Source organism: Meles meles, chromosome 4, assembly GCF_922984935.1.
Source record: "Meles meles chromosome 4, mMelMel3.1 paternal haplotype, whole genome shotgun sequence".
Taxonomy (NCBI): domain Eukaryota; kingdom Metazoa; phylum Chordata; class Mammalia; order Carnivora; family Mustelidae; genus Meles; species Meles meles.
In genome coordinates, this window is record NC_060069.1 from 106,763,150 (window position 1) to 106,784,343 (window position 21,194).

At 39.4% G+C, this 21,194-nt stretch overlaps 1 pseudogene; it reads right to left on the reverse strand.

Moving 5' to 3' along the window:
- On the reverse strand, positions 1-19,601 carry LOC123940742 (annotated as a pseudogene).
- Positions 19,602-21,194: the final 1,593 nt, after the last annotated feature.

The following is a 21,194-nucleotide window of genomic DNA, read 5'->3' on the forward strand; positions in this document are numbered from 1 at the left end:
TCAAGCTGCAGATTGCAGGCCCCAGTCAGCACTGGGGACCTATACACCAGAAAATGTTACCATTGAAAATGTTTTGCTCACTAGTGAACTTCCCTGGGAGAAAGTTGTATCAGGACAGAGGTCACACAGCTTCTTGGGGATAGTGTCTTCACATGTAAAGGGTGAGACTAGAGCCATGGTTCTCAGTAAGAGAAGTGCATCAGACTCATCTGGCAGCAGCTGGACATCCCCAGCTTTGAAAAGATCTCTCAGTGATTCCAATGATCACCCTGGGTTTAGCCTTTAAAAAAAAATCGGGGCGCCTGGGTGGCTCAGTGGGTTAAAGCCTCTGCCTTCAGCTTGGGTCATGATCCCAGGGTCCTGGGATCGAGCGCCACATGGGGGGGGGGGGTCTCTGCTCAGCAGGGAGCCTGCTTCCTCCTCTCTCTCTGCCTCTCTCTGCCTACTTGTGATCTCAGTCTGTCAAATAAATAAATAAAATCTTTAAAAAAATCTATTTATTACCATGAGTGGGGGGGGCGAAGAGAGGGGAGGGGAGAATCATTAAGCAGACTCCCCGCTGAGTGGAGCCCGATGCAGAGCTTGATCCCAGGGTCCTGAGATCATAATATGAGCCAAATCAAGAGTCCAGTACTTTGACTGAGCCACCCAGGTGGCCCTCTGGGTTTAGTCTTTTTTTTTTTTTTTTTAAGATTTTGTTTACTTATTAGAGAGAGAGAGGGAGAACATAGAGAGAGAAGCACTGAGTGGATAGCCCAACATAGGGCTTGATACCAGGACCCTGAGATCATGACCTGAGCCAAAGGCAGGCACTTAACTGACTGAGCCACCCAGGTGTCCCTGGGTTTAGATTTTTGCTCAGTGTCATTATAGCGCTAACAGTATCAGCATATACTGGGAGCTTATTAGAAATGTAGACTCTCGGGCCTACAAAATCAGAATCTGAATTTTAACAAATTGCCAGCGACTCAATGTCCATTAAAATTTGAGAAGCATTAGAAAAGTGTTTCACAACCTTGGCCCCATATTAATATCTCTTGGGAAGCTTTTAAAAATCCCAATGCCCAGCTGTGTCATAGACTCTGATCAAAACCTCTAGGACTATGGGGCTCCTGGGTGGCTCAGTGGGTTAAAGCCTCTGCCTTCAACTCAGGTCATGATCCCAGGGTCCTGGGATCAAGCCCCACATCGGACTCTGCTCAGCAGGGAGCCTGCTTCCTTCTCTCTCTCTCTGCCTGCTTGTGATCTGTCAAGTAAATAAATAAAATCTTTAAAAAAAAAAACAAACCTCTAGGAGTGGAACCAGGCATCAGAGCTGAACTCCCCAGGTGAGTCTAATGTGAAGCCGTGCTTGAGAACTACTACCTTACAACCTCATTTACAGTTTACACCTGAGACTTCAGTTGGTCCTGATCGTATGACCATGAGGTCACTACGAAGAATCGCTGATTTAAGGAGGCAGCTCCAGGTAGCAGCAGAAAGGAGAGAGGTACTTTTTTTTACTAAGTTTCTCCTTCAGCCGGGTATTGTTTCATTCTTTTATAAATACCTTCAGGAAAACACTCTACGGTAGGAATTGTTAAATATTTTTAAAATGAGAAAACTGTGGCTCCGAGAGGTGAAGTGATTTGCCCAAGGCTGTATAGCTAATGAACGGTGTGCATCCCACGCTAAAAGTCCTGCTCACTATGTTACCCTCCCTTCTCAGGGTTCCATTGCTCTTCTCTCTCTGTTCCTCCCAGGATATATTAGGTTTTTGTTTGTTGTTTGTTTTAATGGGAGCACAATTTCAGAAGTGATAGGTAGAAATATGATGATTGCTCTTTCTAGGATCATTACTTTTTTTTAACTATCATCAGAATGGAATGTAGAGAAATATTCAAACTCAAAGCTTCAGGGCTAAGATCGGTAGAAACCTGAAGGAGCCCAGATACACCCAGCTGGGTGGTGGTGCCAGGTGGGACCTTATCTAAGTGTCTTTACTTCAACTGACTAATGCAATCTCCTTAGAGTGTAATGACTATACTGCTGTGTGAAATTTAGCTTGAGATATAATTGGCATACAATAAGCTGCACATATTTGAAGCATATAATTTGATAAGTATGGATGTATATATACATTTATAATGAAATATACAAGGTAATGAGCATATCTCAAACTTTTCTTAAGATCTTATTTATTTATTTATTTATTTATTTGAGAGAGAGCATGCATGAGAGAGAGTGAGATTGGGGGGAAGGAACAGAGGGAGAGGGACAAGGAGACTGTACTGAGAGCTGAGCCCAAAGTGGGGCTAGATACTGCAAACCTGAGATCGTGATCTGAGCCAAAATCCAGAGTTGGCCATTTAACTGACTGAGACTCCCAGGTGCCCCTCTGAATTTTTCTTTGTGCTTCTTTGTAATAACTCCTTCCTGTCCCTCCCCACTTCTAGGTTACCCCTTATCTGCAGTCAGTAGAGATAAGTTGGCCTTTTCTGGAATTTTATGCAAATGGAATCATACAATGTTTACTCCTTTATTAGTCTGGCTACTTTCAATAATTATGTTGAGATTCATCCAAATTGTTGCATGTATCAAGTGTTTGTTCTTTTTATCATTTACGCATTTACCTGATGAGGGGCTGTGATACAGTAAGAAATACATATTTGGTTTTTGTCCCTGGTTCCTGACACAGAAATCTTAAAACCTTCTTCGGGATGAGTGTGTTTGGGATGCTAATGAGATGACTCTTGGCTAAAAAGACCTTGGATAGCTTCAGGATGGAAGATGGTTCCAGAGAGACCAAGGCATTTTGGAACATTCAGTCCTACATGCCCCTCCATCTCCAGGGAGGGGAGACGACCTAGAGATTGAATTAATTACCAATCACCAATGATTTAATCATTCATGCCTGTGTAAGGGAACTCCCATAAAACCTCCTAAACGATGAGGTTCAGAAAGCCTCCAAGTTGGTGAGCACATCAAGGTCCTGGAAGGGTTATATACTTAGAGAAGGAACAGAAGCCTCCTGTCCCTTCCCCCATACCTTGCCTTATTCATTTCTTCCATCTATCTGTTTGTGAGTTATACTGTTTATAATAAACTGATAATAGTAGGTAAAGTGCTTTTCTGAGTTTTATGAGCAATTCTAGCTAATTCTCAATCCTGAGGAGAGGGTCATAAGAACCCCTTTAGTCTAGTCAGTCAGAAATACTTCTGGGGACTTTTTAAAGATTATGTATTTATTGATTTGGCAGACAGAGATCACAAGTAGTTAGAGAGGCAGGCAGAGAGAGAGGACGAAGCAGGCTCCGCTCCAAGCAGAGAGCCAGAAGCGGGACTCGATCCCAGGACTCTGGGATCATGACCTGAGCCAAAGGCAGAGGATTTAACCCACTGAGCCACCCAGGCACTCCGACTTCTGGGGACTTTTGAGTGGAATTTGAAGTTGGTGAAGTTCTAAGCCCTAACCTGAGAGATCTGTGTTAACCCCAGGTAGTTAACTTAAAGTTGAACTAAATTGGAGGACACCCAGCAGGTTTACAGAGAGTTGGAAAACTCATGGTTGGTGTGGAAAAAAGCCCATTCATTTGATGTCAAAAGTATTGTGAGTAAAACCAGCTCAGACTGCAGTGTTTGTATTACCCCAAAACTGGAAAACCCAAATGAAGTTTCTAGAACATTAAGAATGAGCCTTTGTACAGTCATATATTTTCATTTCTCTTTGATAAATATCTAGAAGTGGAATGTTGAGTGATATAGTAGGTGTATGTTTAACTTTATAAGAAAATGCCAAACAATTTTCCAAAGTGGTATGTTATATTCCCAAAAGCAGTACATGCGAGTTCATATGTTCCATATATTTACCTACATTTGATATATTCAATCTTTTAAATTTTAGACATTCTAATAAATCTCCTTGTGGTTTTAATTAGCTTTCCCTAATGAATGAGCATCTTTTCATATATTTATTGGAATATGTGTGTGATCGATTTTAATTTTTTGTCCCTTTTTCCCTTTTTATGGAGTTATTTCCCTATTATTGCATTTTGAGAGTTCTCTATACATACTGGATAAATGCAATTTATGTGATTTAAAAATATTTTCTTCCAATCTATGGCTTATCTTTTTTTAAAGATTTTATTTATCTTAGAGAGAGCACATATATGTGGAGTGCAGGAGGGGCAGAGAGAGAGGGAGAAAGAGTCTTTTTTTTTTAAATTAACATAATGTATTATTATATATTATATATATATAAATTAATATATAATGGTATTATTTGTTTCAGGGATACAGGTCTGTGATTCACCAGTCTTACACAATGTGTACTCACCGTAGCACATATCCTCCCCAGTGTCCATCACCCCATCCCCCCCACCTCACCCCCATATAGTAACCTTTAGTTTGTTTCCTGATTAAGAGTCTCTTACAGTTTGTCTCCCTCTCTGGTTTCATCTTGTTTCATTTTTCCCTTCCTTCCCCTATGATCCTCTGTCTTGTTTCTCAAATTCCTCATATCAGTGAGATCATATGATAATTGTCTTTCTCTGATTGACTTATTTTGCTTAGCATAATACCCTCTAGTTCCATCCACATCATTGCAAATAGCAAGATTTCATTTTTTGATGGTTGCATAATATTCCATCACACACACACACATATGTGTATATATATATATAATCTCCACATCTTCTTTATCAATTCATCTGTTGGTGGACATCTAGGTTCTTTCCATAGTTTGGCTTTCCATAGTTTGACATTGCTGTTATAAACATGCGGGTGCACATTTCCCTTCAGATCACTACATTTGTATCTTTAGGGTAAATACCCGGTAGTGCATTTGCTGGTCATGGGGTAGCTCTATGTTCAACTTTTTGAGGAACCTCCATACTATTTTCCCGAGTAGCTGCACCAGCTTGCATTCCCACCAAGAGTGTAGGAGCGTTCCCCTTTCTCCGCATCCTCGCCAGCATCTGTCATTTCCTGACTTGTTAATTTTAGCCATTCTGACTGGTGTGAGGTGATATCTCATTGTGGTTTTGATTTGTATTTCCCTGATGCTAAGTGATGTGGAGCACTTTTTCATGTGTCTTTGGCCATCTGGATGTCTTCTTTGCAGAAATGTCTGTTCATGTCCTCTGCCCATTTCTTGATTGGATTATTTGTTCTTTGGGTGTGGAGTTTGATATGTTCATTATAGATTTTGGATACTAGCCCTATATCTGATATGTTGTTTGCAAATATCTTCTCTCATTCTGTCAGTTGTCTTTTGGTTTTGTTTACTGTTTCCTTTGCTGTGCAAAAGCTTTTGATCTTGATGAAGTCCTAGTAGTTCATTTCTGCACTTGCTTCCCGTGCTTTTGGTGATGTTTCTAGGAAGAAGTTGCTGTGGCTGAGGTGGAAAAGGTTGCTGCCTGTGTTTTCCTCAAGGATTTTGATGGATTCCTTTCTCACATTGAGGTCCTTCATCAATTTGAGTCTATTTTCATGTGTGGTGTAAGGAAATGGTCCAGTTTCATTCTTCTGCATATGGCTGTCCAATTTTCCCAGCACCATTTATTTGAAAAGGCTGTCTTTTTTCCATTGGACATTCTTTCCTGCTTTGTCGAAGATTAACTCACCATAGAGTTGAGGGTCCATTTCTGGGCTCTCTATTCTGTTCCATTGATCTATGTGTCTGTTTTTGTGCCAGCTCCATACTGTCTTGATGATGACAGCTTTGTAATAGAGCTTGAATTGTGATGCTGTCAGCTTTGGTTTTCTTTTTAACAGGCCTCTGACTATTCAGGGTCTCTTCTGCTTCCATATAAATTTTTGGATTATTTGTTCCATTTCTTTGAAAAAATTTGATGGTATTTTGATAGGGATCACATGAAATGTGTAGGTTGCTCTAGGTAGCATAGACATTTTCACAATATTTGTTCTTCCAATCCATGAGCATGGAACATTTTTCCATTTCTTTGTGCCTTCCTCAATTTCTTTCATGAGTACTTTATAGTTTTCTGAGTACGGATTCTTTGCCTCTTTGGTTAGGTTTATTCCTAGGTATCGTATGGTTTTGGGTGCAATTATAAATGGAATTGACTCCTTAATTTCTCTTTCTTCTGTTTTGCTGTTGGTGTGTAGAAATGCAACTGATTTCGATGCATTGATTTTATTTCCTGACACTTTACTGAATTCCTGTGTGAGTTCTAGCAGTTTTTGAGTGGAGTCTTTTGGGTTTTCCACATAAAGTATCATATCATCTGCAAAGAGTGAGAATTTGACTTCTTTTTTTGCCAATGGGGATACTTTTTATTTCTTTTTGTTGTCTGATTGCTGAGGCTAAGACTTCTAGTACAATGTTGAACAGCAGGGGTGATAGTGGACATCCCTTCTTTGTTACTGACCTTCGGGGAAAATCTCTCAGTTTTTCCCCATCAGAATAATATTCGCTATGGGTTTTTCATAGATGGCTTTGATGATATTGGGATATGTACCCTCTATTCTTACACTGTGAAGAGTTTTGATCAAGAAAGAATGCTGTACTTTGTCAAATTTTTTTTAGTATCTATTGAGAGTATTATATGGTTCTTATTCTTTCTTTTATTAATGTATTGTGTCACATTGATTGACTTGTAAATGTTGAACCAACCTTGCAGCCCAGGACTAAATCCCACTTGGTCATGGTGATAATCCTTTTAATGTACTGTTGGATCCTATTGGCTAGTATTTTGGTGAGAATTTTCACATCTGTGTTCATCAAGGATATTGGTCTGTAATTCTCCTTTTTGATGGGGTTCTTGTCTGGTTTTGGGATTAGGTAAAGCTGACCTCATAAAATTAGTTTGGAAGTTTTCCTTCTATTTCTGCTTTATGGAGAAGTTTCAGGAGAATAGGTATTAGTTCTTCTTTAATGTTTAGTAGAATTTCCCTGGGAACCATCTGGCTCTGGGCTCTTATTTGTTGGGAGATTTTTGATGATGGCTTCAATTTCCTTACTGGTTATGGGTCTATTTAGTTTCCTATTTCTTCCTGCTTTAGTTTTGGTAGTTTATACATCTCTAGGAATGCATCCATTTCTTCCAGATTGTCTAATTTGCTGACATATAGTTGCTCATAGTATGTTCTTATAATTGTTTGTATTTCTTTGGTGTTGGTTGTGATCTCTCCTCTTTCATTCATGATTTTATTAATTTGGGTTTTTTTCTCTTTTCTCTTTGATAAGTCTGGCCAGGAGTTTATCAATCTTATTAATTCTTTCAAAAACCAGCTCTTAGTTTTGTTGATTTTTTTCTATTGTTCCTTTGGTTTCTATTTCATTGATTTCTGTTCTGATCTTTATTATTTCTCTTCTCCTGTTGGATTTAGGCTTTTTGCTGTTCTTTCTCCATTCCTTTAGGTGTAGGGTTAGGCTGTATATTTGAGACTTTTCTTGATTCTTGAGAAAGACTTGGATTGCTACATAATTTCCTGTCAGGACCACCTTTGCTGTGTCCCAAAGATTTTGAACAGTTGTGTTTTCATTTTCATTTGTTTCCATGAATTTTTAAAATTCTTCTTTAATTTACTTGTTGACCCTTTCATTCTTTAGGAGGATGCTCTTTTTTTTTTTAAGATTTTATTTATTTATTTGACAGACAGAGATCACAAGTAGGCAGAGAGGCAGGCAGAGAGAGAGAGAAAGGGAAGCAGGCTCCCCGCTGAGCAGAGAGCCCAATGCGGGGCTTGATCCCAGGACCCTGAGATCATGACCTGAGCCGAAGGCAGCGGCCCAACCCACTGAGCCACCCAGGTGACCCAAGGAGGATGCTCTTTAGCCTCCATGTACTTGAGTTCTTTCCAACTTTCCTCTTGTGGTTGAGTTCTAGTTTCAAAGTATTATGGTCTGAAAATATGCAGAGAATAATCCCAGTTTTTTAGTACCAGTTGAGACCTGATTTGTGACCCAGGATGTGATCTATTCTGGAGAATGTTCCATGTGCACTAGAGAAGAATATTTATTCTGTTGTTTTGGGATAGAATGTTCTGAATACATCTGTGAGGGGCGCCTGGGTGGCTCAGTGGGTTAAAGCCTCTGCTTTCGGCTCAGGTCGTGATCCCAGGGTCCTGGGATCGAGCCCCACATTGGGCTCTCTGCTGTGCAGGGAGCCTGCTTCCCCCCTCTTTCTCTGCCTGCCTCTCTGCCTGCTTGTGATCTCTGTCTGTCAAATGAAAAATAAAATCTTTAAAAAAAATGTTTGAATACATCTGTGATGTCCATCTTGTCCCATGTGTCATTTAAAGCCTTTTTTCCTTGTTGATATTTTGCTTGGATGATCTGTCCATTTCAGTGAGGGGGGTGTTAAAGTCCCCTACTATTATTGTATTGTTGTCAGTGTATTTCTTTGATTTTGTTATTAATTGGTTTATATAGTTGACTGCTCCCATGTTAGGGGCATAGATATTTGAAATCAATAGATCTTCTTGTTGTACAGACCCATTAAGTATGATGTAGTGTCCTTCCTCATCTCTTATCATAGTCTCAGTTTAACATCTAGTTTGTCTGATATAAGGATTGCCACCCCAGCTTTCTTTGATGTCCATTAAAATGGTAAATTGTTTTCCACCATCTCACTTTAAATCTGGAGGTGTTCTTCTGTCTAAAATGAGTCTCTTGCCTATAGGGTCTTGTTTTTTTATCCATTCTGATATCCTGTGTCTTTTGATTGGGACATTTAGCCCATTGACATCCAGGGTAACTATTGAAAGATATGAATTTAGTGCCATTGTATTGCCTGTAAGGTGACTGTTATTGTATATTGTCTGTTTCTTTCTGGTCGGTTATTTTTAGGCTCTCTCTTTGCTTAAAGAACCCCTTTCAATATTTCCTGTAGGGCTGGTTTGGTGTCTGCAAATTCTTCTAGTTTTTGTTTTTCCTGGAAGCTTTTTATCTCTCCTTCTATTTTCAATGACAGCCTAGCTGGATATAGTATTCTTGGCTGCATGTTTTTCTCGTTTAGCACTCTGACTATGTCATGCCAGTCCTTTCTGGCCTACCAGGTCTTTGTGGATAGGTCTCTTGCCAATCTAATATTTCTACCATTGTAGGCTACAGACCTCTTGTCCCAAGCTGATTTTAGGATTTTCTCTTTTTCAGAGACTTGTAAATTTTACTGTTAATGATAGGATGTTGACTATTTTTGGGGTGGGATCTCTGTGCCTCCTGGATTTTGATGCCATTTCCTTCCCCAAATTAGGGAATTTCTCCACTGTAATCTGCTCCAATATACCTTCTTCCCCCAACCCCAGCTTTCTTCTTCTTCTGGGATCTCAATTATTCTAATATTTTTTCATCTTATGTTATCACTTATCTCTCAAATTCTCCCTTTGTGATCCAATAGTTGTTTATCTCTTTTTTTCTCAGCTTCTTTATTCTCTATCATCTGGTCTTCTATATCTATATCTATATATAGATATAGATATATCTATATAGATATATATATATCTATATATAGATATAGATATATCTATCTATATCTATATATAGATATAGATATATATCTATCTATATATAGATATAGATATATAAGATTTATATATATAGATATAGATAGATATATATATATAGATATATTCTATATCTATATCTATTCTGCCTCATTTGTCCTAGCAGTAAAAGCCTCAATTTTTTTTAATTGTACCTCATTAATAGCTTTTTTGATTTCAACTTGGTTAGATATTAGTTCTTTTATTTCTCCAGAAAGGGATTCTTTAGTATCTTCTATGCTTTTTTCAAGCCTAGCTAATATCTTTATAATCATCATTCTGAACTCTAGTTCTCACATCTTACTAATTTCCCTATTGATTAGTCCCTGGCAGTTGGTACTGCTTCTTGCTCTTTTTTTTTTTTATATTTTATTTATTTATTTGACAGACAGAGATCACAGTAGGCAAAGAGGCAGGCAGAGAGAGGAGGAACCAGTCTCCCTGCTGAGCAAATAGCCCGATGCGGGGCTCAATCCCAGGACCCTGGGTTCATGACCTGAGCTAAAGGCAGAGGCTTTAACCCACTGAGCCACCCAGGATCCCCCCCGCCCTTTTTTTGAGGTGAGTTTTTCTGCTTTGTCATTTTGTCCAGAGAAGAATAAATGAATGAGAGAACAAAATGCTAAAAGTGTGATAATGACCCCAGAAAGATAGACACTAAATAAATCAGGAGAGACCCAAAACCAGGGGGAAAATAAAGGAAAAAAAAAAAGTGATCAAGCTCATGAATAGAACAGAGCCACACACTTGACTTTGGGTGTATTTTGGTCTGTTAGAAGGATCTCTATCCCAAAATTTTAAAGAAAGAAAAATTTATATGCATATAAAAAATAAAGTTTACAATGAAGGGATAGAACATGACTGTAAAAATGAAAATTAAAAAAATTTAAGATAAGATGTTGGTTAAAATAGGAAAGAGGGAAAATTTCAAAAACTAGGAAAAAATTTTAAAAATTTAACTTTGAAAGACTAAAGAATCATGGGGGAAAAAAATCCATGAATTATGTGCATTGCATTCCCCTAGCTCTGGAGTTCCTCATTTCTTATTGATCAGTGAACTTGGTCTTGGCACGATGTTCTTTCTAATCTTCTGGGGGAAGGGCCTGTTGCAGTGATTCTTAAATGCCTTTGCCCTGAGGTGGAATTGCACCACCCTTGCCAGGGGCTAGCCTATGTAATCTGTTCTGTTTTGCTCTCGGGAGCTTTTGTTCCCTGAGTGATTTCCGTACAGTTTTGGAGGATGGGAATAAAGTTGGCAGCTTCCCAATCTCCAACCCAGAGTACCCAAGAGCTTGGGGCCCCACTTCTCAGTACACCCTCAGAGAAAAGCAGTCAATCACTCTGTGACCTTGGTCTCCAGCTGTACTTCGTGCTCACCCAGCCTGGGACTGAGTGTTTCTATCTCTGGCACATGGCCCCGTGTGGAGTCTCTAAACCAGCAGATTCCTGTGGGTTGCTCCCACACTGCTCCTCCTGCTGGAGGAAGGCGGGGGGGTGAGGGGTTGGGTGTCTCTCCATATCTACCACTCCTGACGTCCCTTCCCAAAAAGCAGTGGCCCGGCTATGCCTCAGATCATAGTTTAAGGTAACCCTGAGCTGAGAGTCCACTCTTTGGCTCCTTCTTTTCAGCTGGCTTCCCTGCTCTGATACCTGGGAGCTCTGCCACACTCAGACACCCCTGGTCTTTCTGTGTCCCCTCAGGTCCTGAGACCACACTGTCCCAGTGAGGATTCCACCCCACTTTTAGCCACTGGCGCTACGTCCCTCCATAGAGCAGACTTCTAAAAGTTCCCATTTTGTGTTCTGCTGCTCTGTCACTTGCTGGGAGCTGGCTGATGGGAGCTCCCTCCCACTGCAGTCTACCTTCCCATATATAGCCTTGGATTCACTTCTCCACATGTCCTACCTTCCAGAAAGTGGTTGCTTTTCTCTTCATGGAGTTGCTGCTATTCTTTTCTTCGATCTCTGTTGAATTTGTAGGTATTCAGAATGGTTTGATAACTGTCTAGCTGAATTCCTGGGGCCGGATAATATTTAGGTCTCCTACTCTTCTGCCATGTTGTTCCTCCTCTTAATCAAAATTTCCGTTTCTTCCTGATTTAGTCTTGGAAGATTTTATGTTTTTAAGAATCTATCCATTTCTTCTAGGTTCTCCAATTTGTTAGCAAATAATTGTTTATAGTTTTTTATTAAGATTTTATTTATTTATTTTACAGAGAGAGATCACAAGTAGGCAGAGAGGCAGGCAGAGAGGGAGGAGGAAGCAGGCTCCCCACTGATCAGAGAGTCCAATGTGGGGCTCGATCCCAGGACCCTGAGACCATGACCTGAGTTGAAGGCAGAGGCTTTAACCCACTGAGCCACCCAGGTGCCCCTATAGTAGTTTTTAAATGATCTTTATTATTTCTGTGGTATTAGTTGTAACTTCTCTTTTATTTCTAACTTTATTTGGACCATCTCTCCTTCTCTCTCCTTTTCTTTTCTTTCTTTCTTTCTTTTTCTTTTCTTTTTAAGTCTGGCTGAAGGTTTATCAATTTCATTTATCTTTTCAAAGAACCAGTTCTTAGTTTAATTAATCTTTTCTATTTTTAAAATCTCTATTTCTTTCATTTATGCTTTAATATTTATTTCCTTCTACTAAGTTTGTTTTTTGGTCTTTTTGTAGTTGCTTTAGGTGTAAGGGTAGATTGAGATTTTTCTTGTTATTTAAGCTGGTCCTGTATCACTATAAACTTCCCTCTTAGAATTGTTTTTGCTGTGTCCCATAGATTTTGGAGTATTGTTTTCATTTTCATTTGTCTCATGGTATGCTTTTATTTCCTTTTTGATTTCTTCCTTGACCCAATGATTGTTTAGTAGCATGTTATTTAGTTTCTGCTTGTGGTTTTCCTTTCTTTTTTTGAAATTATTTTATAGTTGATTTCTAATTTTATACTGTTGTGGTCAGAAAAGATGTTTAATAAGATTTTCATTTTAAATTTATTGAATTGTTTTTGTGGCCTGATATGTGATTTATCCTGGTCTTTTTTTCTTTTCTTCTTCTTCTTTGAGAGAGCTCAAGCAAGAGTGTACATGACTGGAGGAGGCAGGGAAGAGGTAGAAGCAGACTCCCTGATGAGCAGGGACCACTGATGCAGGACTCAATCCCAGGACCCCACGATCATGACCTGAGTCAAAGACAGACACGCAACTGACAGAGCCACCCAGGAACTCCCTGACCCTGACTTTTGTTTTTTTGTTTTTGTTTTTTTAAATATTTTATTTCTTTGACAGAGAGAAATCACAACTCGGCAGAGAGGCAGGCAGAGAGAGAGGAGGAAGCAGGCTCCCTGCGGAGCAGAGGGCCCAATGTGTGGCTCGATCCCAGGACCCTGGGATTATGACCCGAGCCGAAGGCAGAGGCTTTAACCCACTGAGCCACCCAGGTGCCCCCTGACTTTTGTTTTTTAAAAAAGAGTTTGGAGAGGGTGGTAGGGTTATGGACATTGGGGAGGGTATGTGCTATGATGAGTGCTGTGAAGTGTGTAAACCTGGCAAGTCACAGACCTTACCCCTGGGGCTAATAGTACATGATATGTTTATAAAATATTAAAAAATTAGGGGCGCCTGGGTGGCTCAGTGGGTTAAGCCGCTGCCTTTGGCTCAGGTCATGATCTCAGGGTCCTGGTCTCTGCTGAGCAGAGAGCCTGCTTCCCTTCCTCTCTCTCTGCCTGCCTCTCTTGTGATTTCTCTCTGTCAAATAAATAAAATCTTTTAAAAAATATTAAAAAATTAAAAAAAAATAAAAAGGAGTTTGGGGCACCTGCGTGGCTCAATTGGTTAAGTACTCAACTCTTTTTTTTTTTTTAAAGATTTATTTATTTCAAAGAGAGAGTGAGAGAGTACGAGCAGGGAGAGGGAGAAGCAGGCTCCCCTGCTGAGCAGCGAGCCCAATGTGGGGCTTGATCCCAGGACCCTGGGTTCATGACCTGAGCTAAAGGTAGAGGCTTAGCAACTGAGCCACCCAGGTTCCCCAAGTGCTCAACTCTTGATCTCAGCTCAAGTCCTGATCTCAGGGTCTTGAGTTCAAGCCCTGCATTAGGCTCCATGCCTAGCATTAAAAAAGAGGTAGGGCAGTTTGATGTCAGGAATCTAGATTAGGATCATGGCCCTACTACTTAATAGTTGTGCAACTTGGGTAAAACACTTTCTCAGTATTCTGGTCTCCTAAGTGGAAATGGCATCTTTCCTATATACCCTTAAAATTTTTAGTTTCCTAGATCATTGTCTGTTTCTCAACTTTGCTAGACAGTATTAAAAAGTATAAAAGTTCATGTAGTTCAAATGAATCAATCAAATGTTATAGGGTGTAATATTTTATGTAACAAAATTACTTTTTAACATTCTATTGCTATGTGAAACTGGAAGTAGAAGTAATGGTTACATTCTCTTCTCCTTTCATATCTTTTAAGAGAATTTAAACATTTTTTTCTATTGAAATATAATTGACATAACATTAGTTTCAGTCATACAATGTAATGATTTGATATTTGTACATTTTATGAAATGGTCATCACAATAAGGCTAATTAACATGTCATAATTCATAGCTATGAATTTTTACTTGTGAGTTCTACTCTCTTAGCAACTTACTAATATGTAATGCAGTTTAACTATAGTCATCATGCTGTACATTACATCCCCATGACTTTTTTTGTAATGAAATTCATACCTTTTGACAAACTTCACCCATTTTGACACCCCCCACACCATACACACATGCTAGTACCAGTCTGTTCTCTGTAGCTATGAGTTTGTTTGTTTGTTTGTTTAAGATTCCACATAGAAGAGAGATATACAGTATTTGTCTTTCTCTAATTTCATAGCATGATACCTTCAAGGTCCATTTATTTTGCTACATGTGTCAAAACTTCATTCTTTTTAATAGCTCAGTATTTCATTTTGTGTGTGTGTGTATCCCCTCATCTTTATTCCTTCATCCATTGGTGGACACTTAGGTTGTTTCCATGTCTTGGGTATTATAAATACCTTCAATGAATATTGAAGTGAAAACACTTCAATGAATATGGGATGCATTTATCTTTTTGAATCAGTGTTTTCATTTTCTTAAGATAAATACCCAGAGTGGAATTGCTGGATCATATGGTAGTTCTACTTTGAGTTTTTTGAAGAACTTTCACACTGTTTTCCATAGTGGTTGTACCAACTTATATTTCTACCAATGATGTACAAGAGTTCTCTTAATCTCTACATGAATGCCAGCACTTGTTATTTCTTGTCTTTTTGAAACTAGCCATTCCTACATTTGTGAATTATCTCACTGTGATTCTGATTTGCATTTCCCTGCTGATTGACCATATCTTCATGTACCTGTTGGATATCTATATGTCTTGTTTAGAAAAGTGTCTGTTCAGATTCTCTGCCCATTTTTAATTATTTAGTTTTTGTTGTTTTTGAGTTGTATAAGTTCTTTATATGTTTTGCATAGTAGTTCCTTAGCAGATATGTGATTTGCAAATATCTTCTCCCATTCAGTTTGTTGCCTTTTCATTATGTTGATGGTTTCCCTTGCTCTGCAGAAGATTTCTGGTTTGATGTACTCCTACTTGTTTTTACTTTTGTTGCCTTTGCATTTGGTGTCAGATAAAAAAGTTCATTGGCAAAATCAGTGTCAAGGAGATTACTGCCTTTGTTTTCTTAGAGTGTTTTGGTTTCAGGTCTTCAAGCCTTTAATCATTTTGAGTTAATTTTTGTGTGATGTAAGGGGTATGTGTGTGTGTGTGTGTGTGTGTGTGTGTGTGCATATGTGTAAGAAAAAAAATTTTTTTTTTTTTTTGAGTGGGGTCTGGCGATTGAAAATAAGTCCCTTTGGGCTTTCAGTCTCTTGGTGGTGATTTTGTCCTTTTCAAAACGGTAAATGTGAATAATGACTCCCATGCCTCACATTGTATCCTGGTTCACACATTCAGCATGTCTTGCGATATGGTTTCAAGCAAGTGCCCTGGATTCATGTTTGACTCCGTTCGTTTACTACACATGCTGTTGACCACAAAGTTGTCAGTCACCATGGGACAGCTGATGAGATGTAGAGAGCAATGAAGAGCTTAAAGATCTTTGGGACCAACCCAAAGTGTAGTGTTGGCCAACTGTTTCTCAGAGGAGGTTAACCACTATACTCATGAGGATATAAGGCTTGATCTGCCAACCATACCTTAGCTCATACAGGTTCATCCAGAACTTGAGGCACTGGGCAATAGTCTGGACATTGATGGTGAGTCCGGCCAGTCTGATATATAGCCAGTCAGGCATGAGAAAGCTCTTCTGGAATTCTGTGGTCACCACCTGGGCCTGGAATTAGGACTAATAGTTATATTAGTTTTATTTGTCTTATTAATTTTTGAGGTGTAATTAACATACAATGTTGTATTTAGTTTCAGGTGTACAACATTGATTCAAGAATGCTATACATGATACCCACTGTGATCATTGCAGTCACTGTCACCATACAATGTTATTACAATATTACACGTGTAGTTTACTGTCTTGTTAATTTTGGCCATTCTAACTGGTGTAAAGTGGTATCTCCATGTGGTTTTGATTTGAATCTGCCTGATGGCCAATGATGATGAACATTTTTTTCATGTGTCTATTAGCCATTGTATGCTTTCTTTGGAGAATTGTCTGTTCATGTCTTCTGCCCATTTTTTGACATGATTATCTGTTTTGTGTGTGTTGAGTTTGAGGAGTTCTTTATAGATCTTGATATCAGCCCTTTGTCTGTAGTGTCATTTGAGAATATCTTCTTCCATTCCGTGGGTTGCCTCTTTGTTTTGTTGACTGTTTCCTTTGCTGTGCAGAAGCTTTTGATCTTGATGAAGTCCCAAAAGTTCATTTTCGCTTTTGTTTCCTTTGCCTTTGGAGACATGTCTTAAAGAAGTTGCTGTGGCAGATGTCGAAGAGGTTACTGCCTATGTTCTCCTCTAGGATTCTGATTGATTCCTGCATTACCTTGAGGTCTTATATCCATTTCAAGTTTATCTTTGTGTATGGTGTAAGAGAATGGTCGAGTTTCATTCTTCTGTACATAGCTGTCCAATTTTCCCAGCATCATTTACTGAAGAGACTATCTTTTTTCCACTGGATATTTTCTCCTGCTTTATTGAAGATTATTTGACCATAGAGTTGAGGGTCCATATTTGGGCTCTCTACTCTGTTCTACTGGTTTAGGTATCTGTTTTTGTGCCAGTACCATGCTGTCCTGGTGATCACAGCTTTGTAGTAAAGCTTGAAATCAGGCAAATTTTGTTGTTAGTCCCAATAGTTCATTGTTGCTTTTGTTTCCTTTGCCTTAGAGAGATGTCTAGAAAATGTTGCTGAGGCTGATATCAAAGAGAAAATGCATACATTTTCTTCTAGAAGTTTTATGATTTCAGGTCTCACACTTAGGTCTTTAATCTACTTTGAGTTTATTTTTGTGTAGGGTATAAAGAAGTGGTCCAGTTTTTTTTTTTTTGTTTTTTGGTTTTTTTTTTTTGGTATATAGTTGTCCAGTTTTCCCAACACCATTTATTGAAGAGACTTTTCCCCAATGTATATTCTTGCCTCCTTGTTGTAGATTGACCATGTAAATGTGGGTTTATTTCTGGGCTCTCTGTTCTACTGATCTATGTGTCTTTTTTTTTTTTTTTTTTTTTTGGTGCCATACTACTTTAATTATTATAGCTTTGTAGCATTTATCTTGAAATCTAGGATTGTGATATCTCTAGCATTATTCTTCTCTCTCAAGATTGCTTTGGCTCTTTGGGGGTCTTTTTTTGGCTTCAAACAAATTTTAGTAGTATTTTGGTTCTGTGGAAAATCCTGTTGGTTTCTTACTCAAGGTTGCGATTGCTTTGGGTATTATTGATATTTTAGCAATACGGATTCTTTTAATCCATTGTTATAGGATATATTTCCATTTGTGCCATCTTCAATTTTTTTTCATCAATGTTTTATGGTTTTGAGAGTACAGGTCTTTCACCTCCTTGGTTAAGTTTATTCCTAGGTATTTTATTCTTTTTGATATAATTACAAATGGGATTATTTTCTTAATTTCTTTTTCTGCTATGATTCTATGTTAATTTTGTATTCTGCAAATTTACTGAATCAACTTATTCTCAGTTTTAATTTTTTTCCTTTATGCTGTTCAGCTTGGTTGCTTTTGATTTTCCTGTCTTCCAGAATCCTGATTCATTCCTCTGCATACTCTAATCTGCTGTTATTCCCTCTTGTGCAGTTTTAATTTGTTGTTGAATTCATCTCTTACTTTCTCATTTTTTCTATTTGCTGAAGTTCTTACTGAGTATAAACATTTTTAAGTCCACTGACTATGACCATTTATGACCATTACTTTGCATTCTTTATCAGGCATATTGCTTTAAAAATTTTTTTTATTATGTTCAGTTACCAACATATAGTACATCATTAGTTTTTGATGTAGTGTTCAGTGATTCATTAGTTGGGTATAACACCCAGTGCTCATCACGTGGCCTCCTTAATACCCATCCCCATGTTACCCCATCACATCATCGCCCGCCCCCCTCCACAACCCTCAGTTTGCTTCCTGGAGTCCAGAGTTTCACATGGTTCATCTCCCCCTTTGATCCCCTCCCACCCCCTGCTTCAATTTTCTCTCCTTCCCCTAAAGTCCTCTGTGCTATTCTTTTTTCCCCCCTCAATTTTGTGAAATTATAGCTCTATTTTATTTATTTTTTATTATTTTAGTCACCATACTGTATTGTCATTAGTTTTTGATGTAGTGTTCCAAGATTCATTATTTACATATAACACCCAGTGCTCTGGGCAATATGTGCCCTCTCTAATACCCATATTGCTTATCTCAGTAACATTTTGTTCTTTTCTCTATTGTCTTATTTTTTCAGCTGGCACATATTCCTCTGTCTCATTTTGCTTAACTTTGTTTCTATGTATTAGGTCATCTCCATCTCCTTGTCTTGAAGGTAGTGTCCTTGTGTAGAAGAGGTCCTGTGGTCCTAATCACCACCAATCATTAGAACCGGCAAAGCAGTGGTATCTCTTATGTGGGCTGCTTTTGCCCTGCTTTGTGGCTAATCCACTTTATCTCAGCCTGCTGCAATTAGCCAGTGACTGCTGTGGGCACACTGGGCAGGGTTTGGTCCCTGTACTGATGAGAGGCCTCTTAAGGCCACCGTGTTGGATAGGGTTGGCAGTCAGGGTAGCTGGCTGCAGTTAGCCTCTCTGCCAGTTGCAGGCACACCAAAAGGCAGAGCTTGCTCCATGCAAGGCCAACTGAGAGGCTTTCATTGGTGGGCTGTGGTCAGATTAAGCAGCTGCAGTTAGCCTCTCTGCCACAGCTATAGGTGTAAAAGTGGTGAGTTTGCTTTCTGTGCAGCCAGCTAAGAGGATCATTTGGTGAAACTGGGCACACTGGTTTGTGGGGTTATCTCCCCAACTCCTCAAGGCAGGAGTCACTTTGGAGTATTGCTGATCCTGGTCAGTGGGGCTTACAGGGTGTGGGATGCCTACTGAGGTGGGTGGATTAGATGAGGTGAATCTGTGGGGAAACCCAGTGGCAGGGTGGGCAGTGTGGTGGAGAGAGGTGGAGAGTGTTAACACTGGCTCACACAAGTGTGAGTTTCCTCGCTGGAGAAGAGAAAGGTGCCTGCCAGGTTTTGTTGTTGTTGTTGTTTTTTCCTGGCAAAATCTCATGAGGATCCCTGTCTTTCCAGTGCACATTCTGAAATTAGTAAATTAATCTCCTTTACATATACCCAAGGCTCTTTTCAAATGCAGCTTTTCTGCTGTCTTGGGTGAGTTATTAAGCTGGTTCTTTATGGGCAGTTTCCTTGCCCTTCTGCTCTCGGAGAGTTAAGGTGGCTAATTTTTAAAGTATGCTAAGCCCTGCTGATTTTAAAAGCTCCTAGAGTTAAACCCCACTGGTTTTCAAGACCATAGGTCATGGGCACTTGCCTTCCCAATGTGGGTCCCCTGTTCCAGGGGTGCATGGTGTGAACTCATCCTTTTTTCTTCTCCATGCTTGTGGTGTCCCTCCCATTTGTGGTTAGTTTCACAGGGGTTTTGGTTCCCAACCATTTTCCCACTCCTCCCACCTACCCTTTTTGATGTGGCCTCTTTACAATTGACTATGAAAGGTCTGTTCTGCCAGTCATCAAGTCATTTTCAGAGGTAGTTGCATAGGTGCAGCCATTATCTTAGTGGTCTGTGGGATGAGGTGAGCTCAGGCTCCTCCTACTCTGCCATCTTTCCTTAATTTTCTCTCCTCCATTCATTTTCATAAGGGTAGTTGAAGATAAAAGAACTTTTAGGATTTTATCAAGGAGTAAATTCCAACATGTTGAATGACTAATGGAAGGTTTGCTACTTTGGAAATGAAGACTAATAAACATTCATTTAAGAACACTAACTCTGGGGGCACCTGGGTGGCTCAGTGGATTAAGCCGCTGCCTTCGGCTCAGGTCATGATCTCAGGGTCCTGGGATCGAGCCCCGCATCGGGCTCTCTGTTCCGCGGGGAGCCTGCTTCCTCCTCTCTCTCTGCCTGCCTCTCTGGTGATCCTGCTGTTTTAGGATCTAAGGATAGGGCCTGAGGACTCAACACAGTAGCTGATATGTAGTGAGAAGGTAGTAGGATTGTACTTTCGAAAGTGATGTCCAATTCTGCAGCTACTAAAGATAATGGGATTGTTTTATTTCTTATTGATATGCAAATAATACTCACTGTCAATCCTGTGGCTGCTGACAAATCTAGAACCCCATCCTTCCCAGAAATGCAATGAGGCAATATTTATATCTGTCAAATAAATAAATAAAAATCTTAAAAAAAAAAAAACACTAACTCTGTCAGACAAGTAGTCTTTTTCCCCATTTTACAAAAGTTTTGGTTGGTAAAAGTAGTTCATGATTTCACAACATTCCAAAGATGGGGGTTCAACAATTCAAACATACATCTGCCCGAGAAAGCCACTTTCTTCTACACCAACAGTTTCAAATTTTAGCATGCTTCAGAAAACCTGGCATGCTCATTCCAAATGTAGATTCCCAAATGGCTTCTTGGAATATGTATTGTTTATAAACAGAGCGGGTAAATGTGATGTGGTCCAAGATCCATACTTAACAGCAGTCCATTAACCGAAAACCTGCCTACTATTAATAACTATTTGTTATTTTCATCTGGCTATACATCATATTCCTTAGCTACTAGTTCTAGAAGTCTTACCCAAGAGGCCATATGATTGGTAAGGCATCTCAGGAACCTTTTACAAATGTAGAGAATTCTTACTAAATTTGAATCTGGTAAAAATATTAAGCTCATCTTCCCTGAATTAACTATAAGATATAATTCATCATTAAGACTGGGGCACTGCTGTGAGAGGGGGTGCTATTATGTCAAAACAATAGGCATTAATTGGAACCATCCCAAACAAACCAAGAATCTGAAGGAAAAGTCAGACTATTATGTATTTTTTATATACTCAATACCATGTTCCTAGTCCAAAAAAATTAGGTTTAGAACCTGTTTCTTTTTTGGGGCGCCTGGGTGGCTCAGTGGGTTAAAGCCTTTGCCTTTGGCTCAGGGCATGATCTCAGGGTCCTGGGATCGAGCCCCGCATTGGGCTCTCTGCTCAGCGGGGAGCCTGCTTCCCTTCCTCTCTGCCTGCCTCTCTGC